Source organism: Lagenorhynchus albirostris, chromosome 9 (genome assembly GCF_949774975.1).
Source record: "Lagenorhynchus albirostris chromosome 9, mLagAlb1.1, whole genome shotgun sequence".
Classification (NCBI taxonomy): Eukaryota; Metazoa; Chordata; class Mammalia; order Artiodactyla; family Delphinidae; genus Lagenorhynchus; species Lagenorhynchus albirostris.
In genome coordinates, this window is record NC_083103.1 from 103,922,711 (window position 1) to 103,941,311 (window position 18,601).

The 18,601-nt window shown below is 49.5% G+C and overlaps 2 long non-coding RNA genes across 2 annotated transcripts in view; one reads left to right on the forward strand and one right to left on the reverse strand.

Annotated features, from left to right (window-relative positions):
- The window catches only part of LOC132526436 (uncharacterized), an 88,019-nt gene extending 78,271 nt beyond the window's left edge, over positions 1-9,748 (reverse strand). The window contains exon 1 of the long non-coding RNA XR_009542569.1: positions 9,597-9,748. This is a non-coding gene — a long non-coding RNA (uncharacterized LOC132526436). The remainder of the gene's footprint in view (positions 1-9,596) is intronic.
- A 4,038-nt stretch (positions 9,749-13,786) lies between these two features.
- Positions 13,787-17,989, forward strand: LOC132526435 (uncharacterized). Its single transcript, XR_009542568.1, has 3 exons — positions 13,787-13,978; positions 15,234-15,376; positions 17,436-17,989. It is a non-coding gene; the product is annotated as an uncharacterized LOC132526435 (long non-coding RNA).
- Positions 17,990-18,601: the final 612 nt, after the last annotated feature.

An 18,601-nucleotide genomic window follows, 5' to 3' on the forward strand; every position in this document is an offset into this window, starting at 1 on the left:
GAAAACCATAATTCAAAAAGAGTCATGCACCACAATGTTCACTGCAGCACTATTTACAATAGCCAAGACATGGAAGCAACCTAAGTGTCCATCGACATATGAATGGATAAAGAAGATGTGGCACATATATACAATGGAATATTATTCAGCCATAAAAAGAAATGAAATTGAGTTATCTGTAGTGAGGTGGATGGACCTAGTGTCTGTCATACAGAGTGAAGTCAGAAAGAGAAAAACAAATACCATATGCTAACACAAATATATGGAATCTAAAAAAAAAAATGGGGGCTTCCTTGGTGGAGCAGTGGCTAAGAATCTGCCTGCCAATGCAGGGGACTCGGGTTTGAGCCCTGGTCCGGAAAGATCCCACATGCCGGGGAGCAACTAAGCCCACGCACCACAACTACTTAGCCCACGTGACACAACTACTGAAGCCCGCGTGCCTAGCACTCGTGCTCTGCAATAAGAGAAGCCACCGCAATGAGAAGCCTGCGCACCACAACAAAGAGTAGCCCCTGCTCACTGCAACTAGAGAAAGCCTGTGTGCAGCAACAAAGACCCAACGCAGCCAAAAATAAAATAAATAAAATAAAATTAATTAATTTTTTTAAAAAAGTTAGTTTCCTCCTTTAAAAAAAATCGGTTCTGATGAACCTAGGGGCAGCACAGGAATAGAGACGCAGACGTAGAGGATGGACCTGAGGACACAGGGAGGGGGAAGGGTAAGCTGGGACGAAGTGAGAGAGTGGCTTTGACATATACACAGTACCACATGTAAAATAGATAGCTAGTGGGAAGCAGCCGCATAGCACAGGGAGATCAGCTCTGTGCTTTGTGACCACCTAGAGGGGTGGGATAGGGAAGGTGGGAGGGAGACGCAAGAGGGAGGGGATATGGGGATATATGTATACGGATAGCTGATTCACTTTGTTATACAGCAGAAACTAACACAACATTGTAAAGCAATTATCCTCCAATAAAGATGTTTAAAAAAAAATTCATGGACCCTTCTTCCTTACTTAGCCTCAAGGGAGCTTAACAGGGCCTGGTTAAGCAAGGAAAGTCATCAAACTTTCTTCGACAGCTCAGAAATCCCTGGGGTTGAGTTGAGTTTTCGGTGAAGGGTTCATGTTGGTGTCAAACCAGTTCCCACCATCTCGTCACCGTGCACACTGACAGCCAGGGGACACGCACTCAGGTCTGAGACCTGAAGAAAGAAACACCTGGCCGTGATTACCTGCAACTATACGGTTAACTTTTTATTAAATAGTTTCATGATCTGTTTCCAGGAGCGCGGGGACTTCAAAAGGAGCCTAGGCTCTAAGGGTCTACCTTTCTGTGTCTGTCCCCGGGCCTGGCCTCCTTCCCACTGTCTACCACAGAGGCTTCTAGCTTCTTCCTCCTTGCTGAGCGCCCAGGATTCCTTTTTCTTTCTCCCTGTACAAGCGGACAGTGAGGCAGAGTCATGTGATACTTTCAGCCCAGCACGGCACGGTGATTCTCAGTCTGCCCCAAATCCCAACTGCAGGTGACAGACCTGACCTCATACCTGACTTCAGCAGGGGAACATTCCTCCCACGCAGAGAAAAAATAAAATAGTCTTGGAAGGAATCAAATTCTAAGCTGGCTAGTTCCTGACAATAAGAGGAAAGTCACTAGTGGCTGGTGAGTGTATATGAAGGGCTCAAGTTGCCTCAGTTTATTCTTACCTGGAGCAGGTTTGGCCAGAGGCTGGGTGGTAATTTAAAGCAATAAAGATGGAGACTATGAAAGAGCTGTATTAAATATGGGGTGACCCAGAGTTTTTTTTCCAAAATTCACTAGTATTGATACATAAGCCCCAAGAGGGCATGGATTTTGTTGTGTGGAACTTACAAGGTTCTCAATAAAAAATTATTACATGAATGCATGAAAGCCGATAGGGACTAACGCCGCGGATGATGGATAAACCCGTTTCCATCTGCTGATAGGATTTAGAGCATGGAGAGAAGCCTTCCACGCAAGGGAGGCATCTGCACCCATCACTACCAGCACCAAGCCAGCCCTACAGCCACTGCAAGTACTGCTAAGTACACTAATTGCTATCATTGTCTGTTCTACACCAGGTATCACACCAGGCAATTTACACTGACACTCACATTTAAGCTGAACTTCACAATAACCCTGTGAGGTAGGTATCACCATTTCCATTTTATAGATAAGGAAACTAAAGCTCACAGAAGTAACTTGTTCACAGTCTCACGGTTAATAAACAGCAAACTAAGGATTTTAATGTAGCTCTGACTGACCCCAAAGCACATTATTTTTTTACTACACTACCAAGAAGTAAGGGGGAAAGTGATGCCTATTTGTGTGTTGTTATTAAAAGGGGACAGATGCAAGAGGGAGGAGATAAGACACAAGAGGGAGGAGATATGGGGATATATGTATATGTATAGCTGATTCACTTTGTTATACAGCAGAAACTAACACACCATTGTAAAGCAATTATACGCCAATAAAGATGTTAAGAAAGAGAAAAACAGGGAAACCACGTGCCTTGCCATGAGAAAAAAAAGAGTCATCCCCAGTCAACTCCAACATGAGTCAATCATTTCCATGTTAATGTTATTATTTATGGTATTGATGCTGTGGTTTACAATTATATTCTTCTAGAATTCATCTCAAGCTTGTAATACATGATCAGACATTTGTATGGGTTCTCACTAATTTACATACACTGTCAGGCATAGAGGAGTCATGTCTTCTGGTGCATGCTCCATCATACTCAGAAGAATGTTAGTCACTGTGTAGAAAGGTCAAGAATCTGACACTTAAAGACTATGTAAATAGTTCCTTGATGCAACATACTTATTAACTGATTATTGTGAAAGATTATGAACCATATTATGCCACCCCTGGAAATGACATATTATTTCACCATATAATTACCAAATTACATTACAATACATGAATCAGGCATTATCAATGCATCCAATGATTATAGAGCCAAATGTCAAGTCTTCTAGAAAAGAGATGACATGGCATAGTAGATAGGCATCCATTGGTCTGCTAAATATCAGAGAGACTAGAAATCTGCACAAGATGTTGATACAAAAATGAATACATCCCTCACCATTTAGTGAAAGAGAAAAGGCAGAACTGGGATGACAGGGGCTAATGGGGAAAAGATGAAAACAACCTTTTCTCAATCTCCTCTCCTGGCTCTAGGCTAAGCTCTCAAAAATCCATGTCAATGGACCCATAGTTCCTTAACTAATTCATAAATTAATGCAATTTTTAAAAAACCACTTTGACCCACATTTTCCTCCATCTAGTGACCTATCTCTCAGATCACCTTTCCAGCAAAATTCTTCAAGAGTTGTTCATATGAACTTTCTCTTCTCCAGTTCTCTCTCAAACCACTGAAACTGCTCTGAACATGATCACCAGTGACCTCTGAGCTGTCAGATGCAATGGTCAACCCTGTCCTTGACCTCCCAGTTATACTTGATAGTCAATCACCCTCTCCTCCAAGAAACACTTCACTTCCAGAATATCAGTCTCACTACTTTTTTTCAGTCTCCTCAGCATCTTCCTAATTCCTTCAACCCCTAGAAGCTGGAGACCCCCAAGTTTCAGTCCTTGGAATGCTTTTGTTCTCTAGGCGATCTTACCCAGTCCTTCCTGTTCAAATACAGTCTAAGTATCAACAGCCCCACATTCATATCTACAAGTCTGACCACTCCCTGAATGCCGACTGACTCACCTTCTGCCCACTCTACATCTCCATTTGGATATCGAATAGGCATTTCAAACCTTACTTGTCCCAGACTGAACTTCTGATTCTCCCTACCCCCCAAATCTGCTTCACTCACAATCATCTTAACTCAGCGGATGCAACTCCATTCTCCTGATTGTTCTAGCCAAATACCTTAGTGTCATCCTCGACTCTTCCATTTCTCCTACATGTCTTAGGAAATCCCATTGGCTCTACCATAAACATCTTTCCTGATTCTAAGCACCCCTCTGCATCTCACAGCTGTTGCCCCAGTTGAAGCCATGACTATTTTTTATTTTTAATTTATTTATTTAATTTATTTATTTTTGGCTATGTTGGGTTTTCGTTGCTGCGCACGGGCTTTCTCTAGTTGCGGCAAGCGGGGGCCCCTCTTCATTGCAGTGCGCAGGCTCCTTATTCTGGTTGCTTCTCTTGTTGTGGAGCACGGGCTCTAGGTGCACGGGCTTCAGTAGTTGTGGCACGCAGGCTCAGTAGTTGTGGCGCACAGGCTTAGTTGCTCCATGGCATGTGAGAACTTCCTGGACCAGGGCTCGAACCCGTGTCCCCTGCATTGGCAGGCAGACTCTTAACCACTGCGCCACCAAGGAAGTCCCTGGAGGGAGTGAATCTTGAGGAGCAGGTAAGAATTAACCAGGCAGGTGAGAATGGAAGAGGATTCTGGGCAGAGGAAGTGGCAACTGGACACCCCTCGAGGCCTGAGAGAACTCGGCAGATTCAGTAACTTACAAGTAGTTCTAAATGACTCTGAAGGACCCTCGCCATGAATATTCATGTCCTTTCAAGGATCTCTTGCAAAGCGGCACCCCTTCATCCCAGGGTCATCAAGCCATTGCTCCACTTGTTCTAGGGAGAGTCCTGAAGCCTGAGTTGGCTAATTGCTCCCTGGCTTAACAGGTCCCACCTGAGGACCAGAAGCTGGGGGTGGCGGGACAGGTAGGAGGCGAAGGTAGAAGAGGAGAGAGGAGCTCTCACATTAATCCCGTGAGTTCATTACCCTGGAAAGGTGGGTCCAGGAAAGCCACGTCTGGCAGGTAACGGGCCTTGCCCGTGTGACTCGGCAGCCTCAGCATGGCAGCCACACTGAGTCGGCTGAAGGAAGCAGAGGTCCACAAGGCCCGATGAGCGAGGCTGTAAAGAGCTCACTGAAATGCACCGCAAAACCATGCACGGTCCCAGCAAGATGCTTCAAAACCAGGCCCGGAACTAATACAAAAAGAGGGCGTCTTGATCCCAGTTCACAGTGCATGTGGGCAAGCCACGCAGCACCTGCCAGGAGGCCTTAGTTCCGTGCAAACTGGGAAGCTAAGTCCCACTGAACGTGCAGCCCACTGGTAGAGGTCCACTGGCTCCCAAAGGCTCTGGGATTTAGATCCTCAGCCTCCACAACGAGGCAGCTTCATGCTTCTCTTGCTTCTCCCACTGAAGCATCCCGAAGTGCTTTCCCAGGGAGGGTTCTCTGTCCCATTAGGTGGATGAGGTTCAGAGAAGCCAAGTCTTGCCTGCAGCCAACCTGCAAGTCAGTTCCCGAGGAACTGAGACCCAGACCTCCCAGGCTAGCGTGGCTATTGGATGGCGCACTCCCAGAGACTCAGAGGGCAGCAAAGGCCACGGTGCCAGCCTTCCTGCGTGGGAACTGAGGCAGACAAAGGAGACAGGCAGGCAGGTGTGGGGCGCTGCAGATCCATCAGCAGAGCAGGAGGAACAACCCAGAGCGCATGTCCCCCACAGGGGGTGTCAGTTGTAAATGAACGACATCAGTAGTGAGGTTAGTAGCTGTATCATCATAAAATGCTGGCGTTGGAAGGGGCCCTGGGAGACGTCAATCCGATTCCTTTTGTTTTCTGGTGAGGAGATAGATTCAGAAAGACTAACTCGCTGCCCAAGGTCACACAGCTGACTCAGGCCAGAGCGAGGACGGGGGCCTGTGCATCTTAAGCACCGACCTCGTGCTCTTTCCAATGCCAGACACTCTTACAATGAGCACCTGTTCTCTGATGGCAGCTTGAAACAAGGTCAGCCAGCTTCTCCCCTCTGCTTTCCTGCCATCGGAACAGAGATGGTGTGGAGAAAGCAAGAGTGTGAGGGGTGGTGGCCCCGCTCGGACCTGTAACCTAAGACTCAAAACCCCCTGAATCGTCCACTCATTTGGTCTTGGAGGCAAAATTAGCACAGCCATGGGAAAAAAAGGCTGGGAACTCTCAGAGAGGTTCTTGGACAGCCAGCTTCTGGGAGCTGGTGAACCTGCTCTCACCAATGTGGTCAGGCCCACTCCGGGGCAGGGCTCTAAGGGAGACGTGTCTAGAAGTGTTCTCAGGCTTCCTGCCTGGGCCTTCCACGATCATGGCTCTGGGCAGAGGTGGCAGCTGCCAGCGGGAGGCTCTGCCATCACTCCCCCACCAGGTGTTCTTCCCCGCAACCACAGCAGCTTGGCAGGGAGAGCCACCACGGGGTGCTGGGCGGGCAAAGAGGTGCAGCTCTCTCTCCTGTGCCATCCAGGTGTCAACAGGTGGGTTATGGATCTGCCCCTCCCTTAACAAATAAACAGGACTTTTACAGGCTGAGTAATCCCACACGGGATAAGCCAGACTGTCAGTCATCCAGCTTTCCCAGATAGGATCTAACCTCTCTAGTCCCGGATCACAGAGCCAGGCCCAGTTCCTGTAAGGAGCAGTGTTTCTAGAAGGCTGGCCATCCTGGGGGCAGCGGCGAGGCGGCACGTCCCCCCCATGGAGGCACAGGGAGCCAGGTAGTCCTGGGAGCCGCCACTCGTCCTTTAGACCCCCGCCCCCCGCCCGCGGTGGCAAACGTCCCCTGCAGTTCCCCCAGTCCGCGTGCTCGTGGCGCTGCGCAGGTGCTGCCCATCCTCCCGTTCAGCCCCCGTGAGAGCAGACAGTGAAACGCGGACAAGACGGCTGAAGGAAGGAAAACGCCCCCTTGCTGAGAACGGCCTCGGCCCCAGACCTCTCCACCCTCTCCTGACAGACTTCTAACCTCAGGAAAACAGGCCAGGAGGCAGCTCTTGGGCCATCTTCCTCTTTCTTCTGATTCCCGTCCAGTGCCTGGCCTCTGAGTGAGAGGGGCAGTCTGGCCGGGTCCTGGGGTCAGATTGTCCTGGGGTCACTAGCTTAGATGTCACTTACCTTTCTGAACCTCAGTTTCCTCATCTGCAAAATGGGGACAGGAACACCTCCCCTCCCCACCTCACCTAATTATGAGAATTTAGTGAGTTTGAATAAAGGAAAGCTTGAACATGCCGGGGAGGACTCCACTCCCACACCAGATCCGTCCTCACCTTGTTCCTGTGGGCAGTCACTTCCAGACACTGCTGAGTGACAAGTGGGCTCCCACCCGATGGAGGGTAAACGAGGTGGGCCCTGGAGTTCCCATTTGCCCTCCCTCCTTCCTACACATATTCTACAAGCGTAGTACCAGGCACTGTTCAAAGGCGCAACAGACAAAATCCCTAACGTCAAGGGGGCGGGCAGCAGAACTAACGTCCCCGATGCCAACGGCCTGATTCAGGAGAGATGCACTTTGGGACAACACACCATCTCAGCCTTCCACAAGCCCCTGATTGATAAATACCAGTAATGATGGGAGAGCTTTCTGGATCTTTCAGGCCCAAACACCAGCTGAGAAGCTGGAGAAACCAGCAATCCAACTCGCTCCGAGTGGTCGCCCACCTCCCACCTTCCGACTGCACACAAGCCTGGTTTTCAGCGCGGGGTCACGCTGGGGTGAGCCGTCAATCTGGGCGCTGGAGCTGCTCACCTCTTAGTCACAACCTCCAGGTTTGTTAACTCCCAAGCGATGAATTGGCACTTTTCACCGAGCGGAGGGGTAACTACTGGACCCTTGAAAGCCTCACTGAGCTCCGTGACTTAATGACTCTCCTGTTTAATGGCAGCAAAAGCCGTTTAAGTGACCACAGCTGCCAGGAACGGGGAGGGGGGGGAAAGAGTGCAACTTTGCGAGCCGGTCGGGAGCAGCGGCAGTAATCCCCCCTCCCCCGCCGCTCCCCCGCCCTGATCTAGGCCTGTTTTGACAGCTCCCGAGCCGCCCCGCGGGAGAGCAGGGAGGCTGCTCCTTTCCCTTTCCGCGGTGCTCTCCTCCAGCCCATCTTTTGCCGCCGGGGGGAAGGAAGAACAATCAAGCATTGTCTCCTGCAGGCCCGGTGCGCCAGGGCCTCCTGGAATAATTGTTATTTGCCTCGGAGGGGAACTGGCTGGGAGACAGCTCCCAGAGTAGGGTCAGGGCTGCAGAGGAGGGGACGGAGAGCCGTGATGCTTGGGTTTGGTTTTACTGTGAGTTTAATCTTTTTCTCCCTTAGTTCTGCGCATTTCCCCCGCCTCCCCACCCAGAACAGGCCATTAAGCAGGAAGCCAGTGCTGCACAGGGGCTCTGCTAAGAAGAAACAAAAGGGATTTTCTGCGGCGTGTGCCCCTGGTCACTCCCTGCCCACCTCCGGGTGAGCAAAGGGTGTGCATTCTGGGGACTCTCGAAGGCTGCAAAGAACATCACGGAGTGGCCCATCTGCCATGGCAACCCCTGGGCACCCAGATGTGGTTTACGGCTCTGTCCCTAAACTCCTCAGCAAGTACTGCCAGGGCAGCAGCCCCTCTGTGGGTCTGGGGAGACTGGGGCCCCAGATTATCAGAAGCGGTCAGCATTTGTTGAATTCCTACTGTGTACCGCTCACCAGGTGCAGCTCCCTTCTCCTTCGTGTCTTTTGCCCCCCGAAAGCCTCGCATCTCCCCAGAATAACAACTCAAGGCCAACCATTTAATATGAGACAGACATTTGAGGGGCCACTCCAGAAAGGCCAAGCCCCCGGCCGTCTCAGGAGAAGGAGGGGGTAGGAAACACAGGGCCGTGCTGCCTGTGACAGCCCCCGAGCCCCGGGGCAGCGAAGGGACACTGCTGCGCAGTCAGAAGTCCCCCTTTCCTAACCACGAGCCTTTCCTTCATCCTTCAAATCCACTCTGGGAACGAGCTACCTACCCAACAGCCATGACAACAGCTACCGATGATTTAAGTACGTACTGTATATCGGGCACTGTGCTAAGTGCATGAAGTATACCATCTCATTTAACACAATGATACCTGTTCAGTCCAATTCCATAGGCTGGAAATGAAGCTTGGAGAGGGTTCGGAACTGGTCCAAGCTTACACTGTTACTAAGAAGGCTTCAAACCCACCTCTATCTGCCCCCAAAGTCCTAACCTCTCAGAGGCCCTTCCCAGATCTGCCCCCAAAGTCCTAACCTCTCAGAGGCCATCCCCAGTGGGGATGGATTTGGAAGACTCTCCCACGCCCCTGTGCCACTTCCCCCTCTCAGCCAGGACACACCTTTGCCAAGGAGGGTACACTCTAGGACCGTGGTTCTTTGGGCCATCCTGCCACCTTCACACGCTGGGGATCCTTTGCTCCCAGAGGGCAGAGCCCCTGTCTGTGTACTTTACTCAATTATTTTTGTATACAAAATAGTTCAGTGCCATGTACAATTAGAGATTTAATACACGCTTTTTAAGGGTGATAAGGATCTCACCAGCTCAGCCAGTGAAATAAACATTGCCCCCCCCTTCCTCAAGCAGAAACAAAGAGCCAGAGAAGGCTGAGCCACCCCGGGCACCCAGCACGGTGCTGGAAACACAGGCATGTGAGTCCACAGGCCTGGCTCACACGCTAGCCAGCTGACCTTGGGAAGCCAAGGTTCTTCAAATGTGGGGGAAGGTCACAACGCAAACACAATAACCTTACAGGTAACTGTGAAGATTCGGCGAGAACGTGCCCACAAAGCTCCTAGCAGTCTTACCTGGCAGAGCAGGTGTTCAATGTTGCTTTCCTTACTCAGTGCATCTTCTTTCTTTCAACGGAGCTCTCATTATGAAAGAATCCTGATTCACCTCTGCCTTGGGGACATTCCCACCACCAACCACTACTGGCACTCTCAGTGCCTCAGTTTCTGCATCTGTAAAACAGCAAGGGACAGATGACTTAATATACGTTAAGTCCTTAGAATGGTGCCTGGTACACAGTAGTTATTAAATAATTACAGGTATTTTATAAATGTTGTTACTGTTATTCTCTCTCAAAGTTTTGTGAGGAATACCTGAGATGACGTATGTGAAAACACGTTATAACCTGCAACGATGAGCACTCGTACACACTGAGAGGGTGAGAGGGGGAAAGACCTGGCCTCAGACATGTATTTGATCAGTTTCAAAACCCTCAACATGAAACACCAAACCACTCCTCCAAAAAAGCACTCATTCACCTTCTGGTTTTCGTTTGTTTGTTCTATTTCAATTTAGACCAGATCTTCCATGTTATGTGTCTAACTGTTTGCATTTCATTTAGGTATCCTCCATCACCGCATACCATGGGCAACATTAAAGAAGCAGCGCCTGGTCTAAGCAGTCCTTGGATGTCTTAGTGTGTATTCTCTATACAGTTAAGCTCTGTCTCTCCCTCTCAGGTAATCCAGGCAGGCAAGCCACCCAGTGAGGGGGAGTTGCTGCTGGAGGATTAATGGCTGAAAGCCCACTAATACCACCCCTCAAGGGCTCATAGCAAAAGCTCCTGGGCCCACCTTTGGCCAGGTTTAGAGTGTGTCTGGTCAATTAGCCAAACAACAGTCACTGAGTGCGACTTTGTGCCCAGCACCGTGATAGAAACCACGGGGTACGTAAAGGAAGTGCCTATGCCACGGGCCCTGCCCTTATGAAGATCACCTGACTGATGGAATAAGACGGAAGAAAATGAAACAATGAGAGAATCATAAAAAGCAGTGACATAATGAAGGGTTAGACTTTATGGCCCAGAATATAAACACTGGGCCATGGAGTAAAGGGAGATGGGTGAAGGCTAGTGAGGGAGGGGAAAGACTCGTGCAGGAAGAGTTTGTCAGCTGGGCCCTGATGGATGTGTAGGAGTCGCATTGGTGTAAGGGAGAGCGGCATTCCAAGTTGGGAAAACTGTGTGAGAAATCTAGGAGGTAGAAGGGCTGTTTATAGGACAGAGATGAACCAGGCATGTCTGGAGCAGGAGTGCCGCCTAACTGCCAAACCTATCACTGCTCTGCAAGAAACAGGAAAATGAATTCCTACTGGTAATAAAACTAGTTGAAGGTGGTCCAGTTTGTCCTACTTTGCCCCCCACATTAGCTACAGGTGAACTTTAGCAAGTCACTTAACCCCTGGGAGAGTCGCTCTCCTCCCCTGTAAAATAGGGATGGTAATACACGTCTATCAGTAAGTGTGATAAGTAAAACGTGGTGATTCCCAGGGGCAAGTGCTAACAGACAGGTAATGAGGGCAGTTCTCCCCCCAGCTCTCAGGCGGTGTCTCCCCGCTCACGCAAGGACGCAGAACCCAGCTCTGTGTCAGTTTCCTGCTGTTGACCTTGATCCACAAGGGGTGCAGGAGAAGCCTGCCTCAGGCCCAACCCCAGAAAGCACGCTCGCCCCTGACTGCGTGGGGACAGAACAGATACCCTCCAACTGCACAGCGCCCTTCGGAGCTGGGGCTTTCTGAACCGAGCCAGGGGGTCCCGGCCAGGGAAGGGAATCCTTCTCCTACCTTGCCACTCTCTTCTCTCTCCTCCTCGAGAGCACAGGGAGGTGGGAATGGCCTAAGGACAACTTCTCAGAAGTGCTGACTGACCCGAGGAAACAAAGGTGGTGGGGTCAGGAGTCGCCGGCGGCATCGGAGCGCAGCTCAGAGAGGCGCCCGAGGAAGAAACGAGTGTGTTTGTGCGCAGGGCCGCGGGGGCTGCTCGGGTGGGAAACAAACCACCGACTGAGACGCGCTGGAAGAAAGCAGTAGCTGACGGACCAGTCCCGCATCTCCTGACAGTGCCCTCGGCCAGCTTTCAGGGCCCTGAGTCCAAGTTTCCGCCACAGACTCAGGGCCGAGGCTGTTCCCCAAACGCTCGACAGCTGTTTCCCCACCGTGCCTCGCGAAGATTCGCAGCTCAGCGCACCTGCCCTCTCCTCCCATCCGGCCGCCCAGACGGAATCGCTGAGAAGGGAGGGTGGCCGCGGTGTCCGGGGACGCTGCCCGTCTGCCCGCAGCGCGGAGCCCGGCTGTGCGGCCGGAGGGGACCGCCGGGACTCGGGCTCCCAGGGCTCCGCGCCGGCCTCCTTCCTCCCGCGCCGGAGAACGCGCGGCGGCGGCGACGCCCGCACTGCTTAGGAGACCCTCCGGGCGGCCGCGGCACGCGCGGCTCCTGCGCACGCGCGCGTCCACTGCCCGCAACTCCGCGCTGCGCCTTCGGCGTGGGAGGGGGCGGGCGGCACGACAGGCCGTGTGCGTCCGCGTTTTTGTGCGTGTCTGCGCGAGCGCGCACGTGTGAGCCCGTGTGTGTCGGTGCATGTGCGTAGCCGTGCGTGCACGTGAGCACGAGCGAGGGTTGCGGGGCACGGACACGCGCGTGTGTGCGTGTGCGCGCGCGTACGTGTGAAGAGGAACCGAAAGGGAACACCCTACTAGGGAATTCTAAGCAGCCCAAGACGGCTTGAAGCCACTGGAGAGAAACCCCTAGAACGTAGGCTCCTTGAGGGGGGATTTGCGTTTGTTCACTACCGTATCCCTAGTGCCCATTACGGTACCCCGTAGTTAGGAGGCGCTTAATAAATAGTTGTTGAGTTAATGGCTGGATCCCGGGGGTGGAGGGAGGGCCTTCTGGAACTGCAGAGAGTGAGAACAAAGCCGCATTTCACCTGCTTGGCTATTCTTCCTAGTACCAGCCCTGGCTCTCCCTCCAGCCCAGCCCTTCTCCACATCCAGGGGGTGCCAGGTTTACTTCCCTGCTCCCACTCTGCCACCTTCTCCCCCTTGACCTCTCCGTTTCCCCGTCTTTGGCCTGTTAGCCCACCGCTGTCAGAGAGGGGGCAGACAGGAAAGCAAAGGAGCTGAGCTCTGCCGGTTGAACACTGCACCGGGGGCCTACCCCTTCTGGAAGCAAATGGTCAGCTCCTCCACTGGGGTATTAGCCTCTGAGCTTCACTTTCCCCACTTTAAAATAGCAGCCTTTACATTGTCTCACAGCGTTGCTGAGAAGAGTCAAGGAGATAGATAGTGGAAGAAAAAATTCTAGAACACCTGGTGGGGCCTCCAGAAATGTTAGTTTCCTTACTGAGGAGTAGGCAACATTCTGGAAGTGCCCCGTGTGTGGCTCGGGATTGCTCATGGTTTGGTAGTCAGTGCCAGGACACCCCTCCTGTTTGCACAAGATGCCTCGAGGGGAATTTAATGGTAGCTGAAAACTAAGGCAAGCCTCATTTCTAAAACATTTATAAGTTAATATGCTATGAGTCATGTAATGTGCTGGGGCTTCCTCAGGCTCAGGAGGAAGCTTTCCCAAGTAATTAAACAATCACCTTGGGGCCAACCTGAAGTGCCCCAGCTCAGGCCTCTCCACTTGTGGACCTTCCTCTGCCCACACCGGCTGCCTCCACAGCTACTGGGGGAAATTAGCAACTTCTTCCTTAAGCCGTAGGAGACACTGTGTGAAAACTTAATCCTACAATAACATTTTTCATCACTGAAGGATCAGATTTCACCCTTCTCAACCTGATTTAAGGACCCACCAGCAATAACAACCTTCATGGGGTAATTAGGAAATTATCCTCTTACAAATTGGTAGATGTCTCCTTTCTTTTCCTTGGGATGAGATGGGAAGGGTATTATTTTTCTTTTTCCATGGTGAAGCTGCTGCGATTAACCACACCACCGGCTAATTGTTCACTTGTGGGTAAACTGATAGCCTGCCGTTCCAGAGTGTGCCTGCCAACACACTCCAGAATAACATGTTACAGCCTCCGAGTGGCTCTTCCTGATGAAAGGGAAACTTCAGTCATATTTAGTTAAAGGAGCTCTTGAAACCTGGCCTGTCAATACCGTGGAGGTGGAGAATTACACCAAGGTTAAGCAAAGGTTTTCTAGAACTGGCTAGATGTTCATTTGTTTAAAGAGCTTGGGTGCATTCAGTCTGAGCCTGATCAGTACTGCCTGTTTCTAGGCTTGTGGAGAACAGTGCAAATATTCCAGAGAACCCCAGAGGTCCCTAAGGGATCCAGAAAGGATTTTTATTTGACAGCAAGGAGAAATTCCCAGCTGAAGATTTCTAAATGCTGATCTGTTTTAATTAAGAAATCTTCTAAGATGTTATTGGAAATGAAACCAGAACTCGAAGGTAAAAATGGAATTAACATCAGCCTCCTTTTCCCACTCTGACATATTCTATCTCATTCCCCTTTTCTCCCTCTCTCTCTCTCTCTGTCTCTCTCTCTCTCCCTCTCTCACACACACACACATACACACACACACAGAGCAACCATCCAACAGTCTTTTTTTAAAATTAATTAATTTTATTTATTTTTGGCTGTGTTTGGGTCTTCGTTGCTGCACGCAGGCTTTCTCTAGTTGCAGCAAGCAGGGGCTACTCTTCATTGCGGTGTGCAGGCTTCTTATTGCGGTGGCTTCTCTTGTGGTGGAGCATGGGCTCTAGGTGTGCGGCTTCAGTAGTTGTGGCACATGGGCTCAGTAGTTGTGGCTCACGGGCTCTAGAGCACAGGCTGAGTAGTTGTGATGCCCAGGCTTAGTTGCTCTGCGGCATGTGGGAGCTTCCCAGACCAGGGCTTGAACCCATGTCCCCTGCATTGGCAGGTGGATTCTTAACCACTGTACCACCAGGGAAGTCCCCATCCAACAGTCTTGACAAACCTCTTGGATTCATTAAGTCTCTTGGAGTTTTCGATGTGCTAAAAGAGGTACTAAAAGCTATGTCTGTATCTCTGTGTGTGTACATATACACATTTTTTAGCACTTCTGATAGCACTTGATGTATCCGAAGAGCTCACACACACATTCTCTCACTTAATGCAGTCGGCAGAAGAAAGGCTGCCCGGCAGGTGTCGTTTCACCAAGGAGGTAACTGAGACTGAGACTCAGGGAGGTAAACTGACTTGGGTAATACCACGCCATCAGGGTAAGATACAGCCTGATTTGAACCCATCTTCCCTCCCAGGTCATCTACCATACCTGAGAGCTTATTAGAGATGCCGGTCCTCAGGCCCCACCCCAGACCTGCTCAGTCTGGCGGAGGGGCCAGCAATCTGTGTTAACAAGCCCTCCAGGTCATGCTGGTGCACGCTCACGTTTGAGAACTGCTGCCTTATAGCCTACTAGAAAATACCCAGACACCTGCCCAAGATTAACTGACACCGATCAGTTCCTTATAGTCTAACTACACCCACCTAACACTCACCATTCCCGAAACATTTTTATTTTTGATACCATGTTCCTGTTATTTTGAATGGCATTTCTTTTTTTCTCTGCCTGGCAAACTCCTGCTAATCATTTAAAACCCAGTTCAAAGACCTCCCCCTCTCAAGATTTCACCGTCTTCTCCAGCAGTCCCACTTACCCCTTTCCCTGTCCCCCTACAGCACCGGGACATACCTCAACAGCATTGTCATGCCCGGGGCTTCAGTTTCTCTGCGTCACCCTCACGGTGGACTGTAATAAGGTCGGCAACTTCGTCTTATTCCTTCTCAGTACTCCCAGTACCTAGCACTGTGCCAGGAATACGGTAAGTGCTTAATAAATATGTATTGAATTAAGGAATAAGTGAATGCATGAGCCCAAGTACTATGACAAGTGTACTGAGTAATAGACAGGTGACTGGCCTGGGGGCACACAGCTGGCTGCTCCAGAGCCTGGTATGACCCCCAGGCATCCTGACACACAGCCCAGGATACTAATTCTCTGGGCTTTAGGTAATGTAATTGTTAAACAAGAGAGTCATTTTTGGCTACTTTGTGACAGATAATTATGCCAAACACACCAAACAGATAAAATTCTTCCCTTCAGGCTACAGAGCTGTGGCATCACTAGGTCACAGCCTCTGTCAGTTATCTCTGCATCGCTGTGTGTCTGTATTTATATATGGCGCCTATCACAAGGGTATCTAGACCAACAATTAAACCAGTTATAATGCCCAGGAACCAATCTATGGCAGCCAGCAATTATATCCATTCGTGTTTTAACTTTTTATCCCTTTGACGTTTAATAGATGGTTATTATGATGTTGTCTTTACTGCCTCCAAATCTGCAGGCTGCTCACAGCCTAAATCTGCAGCTAGAGAAGGTTAGACTTTTGAGGGAAACTGCATATAACCTAAGGCAACCCTTTGGGTTCCATTTCTAAGTCTGCTGCTTCACCTGGGTCTTCTTCCTCTGTGAAGACAGTCAGGATGAAAAAGGAAAAGGAACAGACCCATTTGTTCATTCACTCATACAGCACACATTTAGTGAGACTTACTCCGTGTTAGGCGTGGAGGACCCCAAGGGAGCAAGATGTGGTACTTACCTTCACAAAGCTCCTAGCCTAGTGGGGGAAGCGAGGGTTGTGAGTAGGAATTCACGATCTACTGTGATGGGCTTTAAGATAGAGGTGCAGGGAGGGAAGGCTACCACACGGAGAGCTGGAGAGTCAGTAGCACTTAGGCAGCTGCGAGGGAGGAGAAGCCTGGGGGTAGGAGAGAGGAAGGCACTCGGCAAGGGCTGAAAGTAGTTCCCAGGGCTGGACTCAGACTAGACGTTGGTCTGCGTCTTCGGTGGGACGCACGAGACGCCCAGACTGCAAAGGATGGAGGTCAGTTACAGTCTGGTGCTAGGACAAAAGAAGATAGTAGGAGATGGCATAATTCCTCAGCAGTGCCTTCCTTGTGGGTGATGGGCGCAGCCCAAAGTTTGCCCAAAATCTGCTTTGAATCAAGGAGAACATCTATTTCTTCAAGCCACTTGTGGCTCTGGGGACTAAGGAGGTTGCAGAAGACAGGGAGTTGTGAATAAAGGATCAGAATTCATCATGATCACCAACTTTATACCTTCCTAAAGGCTCCTTCCCCAGAGCTGATAAAACATACTCAAAAGTCTCTTTCATCCTTAAAAAAAAAAAATTGACCTAACTCAATACAAGCCTTCCCTCACCCTGTGATAGGTGCAAGCTCTCCCTTAAACTCTTCACTTCCTTTGATAACCAAGTTCCTCAAAAAAATGCACACCACCCTCTCCTTCCACTCACTCTCCATCCACAGCTGCCAGGCTTGTGTCTCTACACCCACAGAACCACTATGATAAAGGTGATCACTGGCCTTCAGCGGCCACATCCAATGGAGTCATCCATTTATTCAGTCAACAAATCTTTGTTTTGTATCTACTCTGAACCAGGCACTGTTCCAGGCCCACAGATACAGTGGTCTAAAGGCTTTCACAGAGTTTACGTTTCGGTGGACTCCTTTTAGTTCTGAGGTTTCTGTAGCATTGGCAGTCATTGAGCTTTGCCTTCTGGAAACACTCTCTTGCTTTCCATATACCAACCTCCTGTGATTCTTCTATCTTTCGTGTTATTCCTTCTCTACCTATTCATTAAAGCCTGACTTTAGGTAGGTTGTGTTCTAGGCACTAGACTCATCCTCCAAGATTTTATCCTCTCCTCTGATTTTAGTTGTCAGACGTGTATCTCAATATCTGTATAATCAGCTCCCTCCAGACAACTCTCTGTGGACACCACTTCAGTGTCCACTTAACCAAAGCTGGACTCTAGTTGTTGTGTCCCCACTCTCTCCTTCTCCTGTGTTTTCCAGCTCAGCGAATCCTGCTGTGCAATCATGATGCTGCAAGTCACCCTGGACCTGTGACTTTTCTTATTCCTCTGCTCCCTATATGCCAACAGCCTCTGTCCTCGGTCAGGACCCTCATCATCTCTCCTGGAAACTGCCATAGTCTCCTTGCCTCCACACTTATCTCATCCAGCTCATCTTCCACGCTGCCGGCAGAGCCATCTCCCCAAGTTGCAGATCTGACCATGTTCCTCCCCCATATTCTCCATCCCCTCTACCAGCAGTTCTCAGTATGAGACCCCCAAGACACTTTCAGGAAGTCCACAAAGTCAGAACTATTTTCATCATAATAGTAAGACATTATTTACCCTTTTCACTGTGTTGACGTTTGCACTGATGGGGCAAAAGCGATGGTGGGTAAAACAGCAGGTGGCTTAGCACAGATTAAGGCCACGGCACTAAATGGTACTATGTACTAGTAGTTGTATTCTTAACACTATGCACTCCCAGAAAGGAGAAAAGCCAGTTTATTTAATGTCCCTGATGAAGCAATAAAAATATTAATTTTATTAATCTCAGCCCTGGAATGAGCATCTTTTTAATATTCTGTGTCAACATGCAAAGTACACATAAAGCAATTCTGCTATGTACCAAAGTATGGTGGTTGTCTCAGAGAAAAGCATTGGTGTGATAAGTTGAGTTGCAAGCTAAACTAGCCTTTCCCACACACACACTAACACCATTTTTATTTGAAAGCATGACTGACAAGCAAACTGTGGTTATTCAGACTTGGGTATTTGGCAGGCATGTTCTTTAAAATTAATGAAGTGAGCTTGCCACTTTAAGGAAAATATCTGACAATGTTTGTTGCCAAGTGAAAAAAAATTGGATCTTTCAAGCAAAAATCAGAATTTTGGAAAGCATACATCTGCCACTATGAGCGTGACAGCTTCCCAATACTTAATGACTTTTCTGATGAGACTGATGGTGATGTTAATAAATATGTGGGGTTTGTCTTGGTTCTTGTAGAGTGAGATGTGTCAACATTCAGAAGAATTACATGACTCAGTGAGTCAGTGTTTTCCAAATGGCCAATGGTTGATGTTACAAAATCATGCATAAGTAAAAACAGATCTATTCAAGTGCAAATAATGTAACATTTTGAAACATTCATTAATATGGCTTCAGAT